The sequence below is a fragment of the Drosophila suzukii genome, unplaced genomic scaffold (genome assembly GCF_043229965.1).
Source record: "Drosophila suzukii unplaced genomic scaffold, CBGP_Dsuzu_IsoJpt1.0 scf_8, whole genome shotgun sequence".
Lineage (NCBI taxonomy): Eukaryota > Metazoa > Arthropoda > Insecta > Diptera > Drosophilidae > Drosophila > Drosophila suzukii.
This window is the reverse complement of record NW_027255940.1, coordinates 2,556,691-2,563,733: the sequence shown is the minus strand read 5'-3', so window position 1 is coordinate 2,563,733 and position 7,043 is coordinate 2,556,691. Positions and strand designations below refer to the sequence as shown.

The window sequence follows — 7,043 nt, the reverse complement described above, 5'->3', positions numbered from 1 at the left end:
CAAAGCTGATCCGAAGCTGATTCAGAGCTGATTCAAAGCTGATGCCGAGCTGATCCAGAGCTGATCGAGAGATGATGATGATTAAAGATGTATAAAACTATCGAATCCTTTTCTATATCGTCCTTTATCAATATCATTATCTTTACTTATGAGAACGAATTCATATTTTTGCTTCCAGCATTCCTCACAAATTTTTATAAATTGCTTAAAAGTCATATCGCCTATAACATGATCATTGTAAATATGTTTAATATTCATTTCATCTTGTTTAAAAATTATAATCAAATTAGCGTTGTCACGTATTAAATGTTTTGGTATTTTTGTATAAGTTTGACATAGATAGAAGGAGTCTATGTGTTTGTGGCGACCCATACAGAAATAATCTCTTATTGCTGTTTGCTTATCACAGATTACGTCATCAAATATCATTATTGAGTGTGGTCTAGCCCTTTCTGGACTGACGACTTTTTCCTTGTCTGAAAACGTGAACATGTGTATCCCCTTAATTGGTTTAATCAATTTCATTAAATATTGATACTTTGGCTGATACAACGATTTTGAATAAATGTATATATTTTGAAATTTAAGTCCATTGGGACTTTCGATCAAACTTATCATTACGTTTGTCTTTCCACAATTAGATGGCCCCACAATTAGAGCACGTATCGAATTCGGTAACAATGGGCTATGTGTAATTTTTCCACTGCTATCCCCCTCACCACAAATTTGATCGACATTTCGAACTTTAATTTGTCTGGTTTGTTTTATAAATCTCATTTTGTTGTTGTTGTTGTTGTTGTTTTATTGGACAAATTTTTACAACTACTAATGAAAATACTATAAATATTTGAGTATATATTTCGTTTTTGTTTAATGTACGATTGTCATTGAAACAGAATAGTCATAAACAAAAAACAAAAAAAAAAGGAAATGCAATAATGCGTATAAATTATAAACATAAATTAAATTCATATCAGTATCGAATTGGTAGTGGACTCGTTAACAACTTGATTAACAAACTACCAATTGAACTTCATTTGCCAGGATATCAATTTTGTGGACCAGGCACAAAACTTGCAGAGCGTTTGAAACGTGGAGACAAAGGGATTAATCCGCTAGATGCAGCGTGTCGAGAACACGATATTGCATATTCACAATTCAAAGACCTGAAAAATCGTCATCAAGCCGATGATATTTTAGGTGATAGAGCGTGGGAACGTTTTAAAGCAAAAGATAGCGGTCTAAAAGAACGTTCTGCTGCTTGGTTTGTGACTAACGCTATGAAAACAAAAGTTAAATTCGGTCTAGGTATGTCTAAAAACAAATCTAATCGACGTCAACGTAAGAGGAAACCAGCTAGTAATAAAAAAAAACAACGTCGACGTCATCGACAAACAAGAAAAAAATCATTCGCAAGCATTGTGAGTCAAACGAAGCGAATTTTAAAACGAAGAAATCCTACGAGTATCGATGAAGCAATTCAGATATCTCAACAATCAATCCCACCTAGTTTTCATCGAAGACAACGAGGACAACGAGGACGAAGACGAGGTCTAGCGAATAATATCTCCAATATTCCGAGGGTGATACCATTACCAAAAATTGGAGGATTCCTACCGTTGATACCAATATTGACTGCACTTGGTGCAGTTGGTGGTCTTGCTAGTGGTGGATCTGCTGTTGCTAAAGCAATAAACGCTGTCAAAAATGGTAAAGAACAATTAGCCGAAGCGACACGTCATAACCGCTATATGGAATCAATTGCGATGGGAAAAGGACTTTTCTTGAAACCTTATAAGAAAGGATTTGGACTATTTTATAAGCCATATTCAGCAAAAAACTAATAAATATGCTACCCAAACAAGCACTTACCGATATTGATTTAATTGATTTTGGTAAACAGCATTTTAGACACTTTCGTGGTGTTTTTATGCGTGATCGTCTCCCCAAGAAACCATGGACCAACGAATGTGGGATAATTAATTTAGATAACGAAAGCGGTAGTGGTACGCATTGGGTAGCATATTTCAAGAATAGAAATTATAAAGAATACTATGATAGTTTTGGTGATTTGCCCATTGAAATTGTGAAATATTTAAAACCACCCATTGAATATAACTATAGAAATGAACAAAAATTCAATACATATAACTGTGGTCATTTATGTTTAAAATTTTTATTTCGAAAAAATAAAATGTAATATATTTGTATAAAGCAAAAAAGACAATTTTTTTTTATTTTTAGCTTAACTTAGTAGGCTATATCTTTGTGACCCCATGCAAGTGTGTCTATATTATTCTCTTTTATATAGCGCTTATCATCTAAATAGTTTAGGGTGACTTTTGTATACTCTTGCGTATAAATTTGATGTAATTTCGATTTAAATAAGTACATTGTTCCAACTTGCTTATTTTTTTTATACAAGCAATCTCGAAAATCGTTAATAGTTAATTTTGAGGTCACACTCGCCTTTACTCCTTTAATTTTTTTGATCTCCGTTGTTTCAGCATTATTTATATTAGAGACTTGTATTGAATACATTTTAGCTCTGAGTCCAATAAATTCTTTTATTATATCCCCCCTGCACTCATCTTTCATCATACCTAATTTTTTTTTGTTTATCAATGGTAATTTAAAACAAGGAAGAACGCTATAGTCGAGTACCTCGACTATCAGATACCCGTTACTCAGCTAAATGGAGATATGCAAGCAGCAAAGCGAGATTAAAATGCGCCACCTACCGGCGGTATACAGATTTAAGCGTTATGGGCGTTAGAGTGGGCGTGGCAAATTTTTTTTTTGGACCAATCGATAGGTATTGTCGAGACCAATACATTTCAGTTAAAATTTTTTATCTAGCATAACAATTTTGGTCGTCACAGGTTTTCGCGGTTTGTGGGAGTTAGAGTGGGCGTGGCAAATTTCTTTTTAGATCAATCGATAGGTATTGACGAGACCAATACATTTCAGTTAAAATTTTTTATATAGCATGAAAATTGTGGGCGTCACAGGTTTTCGCGGTTTGTAGGCGTTAAAGTGGGCGTGGCAAACTTTTTTTTTGGATTAATCGATAGGTATTGATGAGAACAATACATTTCAGCTAAAATTTTTATTCTAGTATCAAAACTGTAGGAGTCACAGTTTTGGGCGGTTTGTGGGCGTTAGAGTGGGCGTGGCACTGTGCTGAAACAAACTTGCGCTGCGTAAGAAGCTCAGGAATCTGCACGCCAAATCTCAATAGCCTAGCTCCCATAGTTTCCGAGATCTCAGCGTTCATCCGGACGGACAGACAGACGGACAGACGGACAGACGGACAGACGGACATGGCTAGATCGACTCGGCTAGTGATCCTGATCAAGAATATATATACTTTATGGGGTCGGAAACGCTTCCTTCTGCCTGTTACATACTTTCCGACGAATCTAGTATACCCTTTTACTCTACGAGTAACGGGTATAAACATTATCCTTATCATATTCTGAAGTATCGAAATGCTGATCAATTTCAAAACGAATGTCATCATAAAAATCTATAGTCTTAATATCATAGATAAAAGAATCAGTATCCATATACATTAAATTTATATTTTCTTGATATTTCGGCTTCATATAGTCATAGTGAAAATTGTACATTTTAAATTTTGATAATTCTAGAACGGTGAAGCCAATGTAGACAGGCTTATCATAGACAACATGCACTTTTTTCATTTGAATTGCAAAGAAATCATCGGCCAATTGCAATATATTCTTAAAATTAAATTTTGAGATAAGTGCTCTAGCTCCCAATTTTTTACCATCACTCTCCCACCTGGACACTAATCTAATTGATTTTCTCTTGTCGACATTCTCCATTGTCTTGCCATAGACTGCATTGTTTAGCAGTTTGAAAAAATTCTTTTCAAAATCATTAACAGCCAATGTTCTGTGATGATTGTTACAATCAATATATTTTTTAAGCCAATCAGATTGTTCAAATTGTAATATTCGATGAATTTTCTTTAAAATCAGTCCATGTCGAAGACATTGCTGCAAATTTCTATAGTGAATTATATAATTATATTTGTTTGTCAAGTCTGCAATCAATTTTGATTGTTGCATATTTTCATTTTTTTTGTTCTGCGAACAAAATGGTAAATCATTGTGCTGGCTGTGTAAGTTTTCAGTGTATTCCAAATCGACCTCTAAAATATAACCAATTGGTTGATCATCTACGCACGTGTTTAAATCAAAATTTTCAAAAATTCCCTCTTCTGTTTCTTCTAGCCATTTAAAATTTTTATACGGAATAGCTTGTGACATAGCATACCCATATAAATTATTAACATCTAAGTATACAATATAATTTGATTCTTTCTCACAGTCGTAATCGTTATTTAGATATTTGTTATTTGCAATAGAATGACGTTTACTACATTGAACAAGACCACCTCTAATACCTTTCATTATAAAATTATACATATCAATATCTGTGAGTAGTTCTAATTCAATTTTAGTTGTCTTCAACATAGCATCCCACGATAGACCAGGAGTTGTATAATATTGACAAGGATCTAAATTATAGATTTTTTTACATACTGTTCTAAAATTCTCAAAAACATCACATAGCAACAGCACATCTACCTTCAAATATAATAATAAATAATCTAATAAATTTGTGCACTCGAAGGCATTCCAAACGTTTTGAGCGTGCTGATAACTCTCTTCAGAACAGTGTCTATCAGTTAATTGGTTATAAAAATTTTCGCGCAACGGTAATTGTGTATCTGACAAGCGTTCAACTGAATTTAAATAGCTATACGGAAATATGCCTTTACGTTTAACCATTTGAAATTTGTTCGGGTCCGTGAAAAATGACTTTATTGTGGTTAGATTTTCTTCTTTTAAATAACTGGCTAAGCTGTCTAAACTGGAAGGCATAAATCTAAATGAATCTAAAAATCGAAGTTCTAACGTTTCATTGGGATTTATATAAATTTTCTTTGAGATCGAAATATAAAACTCTTTGTTTAGCGGAAGTATAGAAATATCACCAGGAATTTTAATTAATTCTTTTACAAATAAATGAGCATCGTATGCCGAGAGATTATGGAAAAATATTGGGAAAAATTTTGCTAATTTATAGTTTAAATTGCAATTATTATGTGCTACACCTCTATATTTGCCTGTTAAGTGACAATGGTCTAGAACTCTTTTAGATTGTTCAGTTAATATATTACCGCATATACTACAATTTTGTTCTAAGTCAATTATTTTTTGTTGCTCCATTGATAGCGGATATAAGGGTATCGTTACATTTAAGTGATTTTGATATAACACTAAACAATCATTATATATGCTCTCAACAAAATGTGTTGCACAATCTTCACCATAATATATTCGATATATATCCAAACTATTGTCAAATGAACACTTTATATAATAACTATATGCATACGGTATGTGCTTTTGAATCAAATTTATGTTATCCGAAGTTTTCAGATTCATCCCTTCTAAAATACACTCAAAAACAGCATATGCTACAAAAGGAACATCTAATTGATTTTTTAAATTTTTAAATCTTAAAGTCGCCGTTTCATTTGTAGGCATCTCAGTTATAATTCTATTACACTCCATAATATGTCGTTCCAGTTTGTCGCTATCGTAGAAATGTAGAAAACAGCCATTGCATAGATGAATCTTCCTCGTACTTTTCGTTATTTGTTTGCGAAGTAATCTAATGGAGAATCAAAGAAATAAATATAATTTTTTTTATTTTTTAATTTTCTAATTTAATACTTACTTGGAAATATTTTTAATCCAAGCATAGTGATATTTGTCATCCTTCTCGAGAAGTAGTAGATATATAGTGTGTAAAACGTTGTCAGTTTTATTATTAGTTAAATAATATGGACCGATAATTGTCTTTTCATCGCTGTCTACACCCAACACAGTTATACTAATTTCAGGATTATTTTCTTCAAATATTTTTATGCTGTCGACCGGTGTGGGGAATTTTAATCCACTAAAATTTAATGATTTATTATTTATATTTATTATATCCGATCCAATGTTGTAAATGCCTTTACGTTTATATTGATTGGGTAGATTCTTATTACAAGGTAATTTCACAAAAGCCGATATTAATGCCCATTTAAAACAATATTCGTCTCTATTTTGCACGTTGATGCAGGCTTTTCTGTTTACTATTTCTCTTGGTAAACCAATGAAATTCGAGCCCTTTATTAGCTGATATTTATTTATATTAACTTCTAAATGAACTATTTCAATTAGGGACCAACCACTGTCTCGTTCTTGAAACTCGCTCATCTCACTTTTTATATAGTCATTTAAATTTTTGATTATTTCATTTAGATTTTCAGTCTGACTCATTGTTTGATTTAAGACTTGCATTTTTGTTTGAAATGACTTTAGATTGATTTCACAATGATCTTCACTCTCTTTAATCAAAACATAATTACAGAATTGTTCAAAATTAAATTTGATATTGACGTGTTTTTTTTGAGCTTCTTGGAGTAGAGTGATCACTTGTTCTTTGATTGATTGTTGAAATAAATTGATATCCAAGCATTCTTTATTTGGATTTGTGATTATATAAGTTTCAATACGATTCCGAAATGCACTTCTTATACACCGCAAGTTATCACTTATTTGCGCACCAGATAATTGTTTATGCAAGTTGGTGCGTAAGTGATGCGACCAACTAATTTTAGCAACATTTAGATTACAGACATCACAATATCGTATTTCACTAGCGACAGGATTTGTGTTACTAGGCCCAGGATTGTTATTGTTATGTACACTGGTCGGCATATATATTTTGTCATGGCGATGCCTCAGTTTCTGTTTAAATTTTTTTTTATTTTAAATATAAAAAAATGTATGGATTGTACATAATTCATTTAGTTACATTGTATTAAATTATAAATATAACAAATTTTCATTTTTAACATTCATTTAGATTTTTAATTGAATTAAAACTAAAAACTAAGTCATTTCATGGGTGGCATAAGTATTTTGACAAAATTTCTTTTTTCATCTTAATTA

General features: G+C 32.0%; 1 long non-coding RNA gene across 1 annotated transcript; it reads right to left on the bottom strand.

The window, feature by feature from the left end:
* Window positions 1–5,346: 5,346 nt before the first annotated feature.
* On the bottom strand, window positions 5,347–6,787 carry LOC136117546 (uncharacterized). The gene is made up of 2 exons (XR_010655077.2): window positions 5,779–6,787; window positions 5,347–5,712 (listed from the first exon to the last, which is right to left on the bottom strand). It is a non-coding gene; the product is annotated as an uncharacterized lncRNA (long non-coding RNA).
* Window positions 6,788–7,043: the final 256 nt, after the last annotated feature.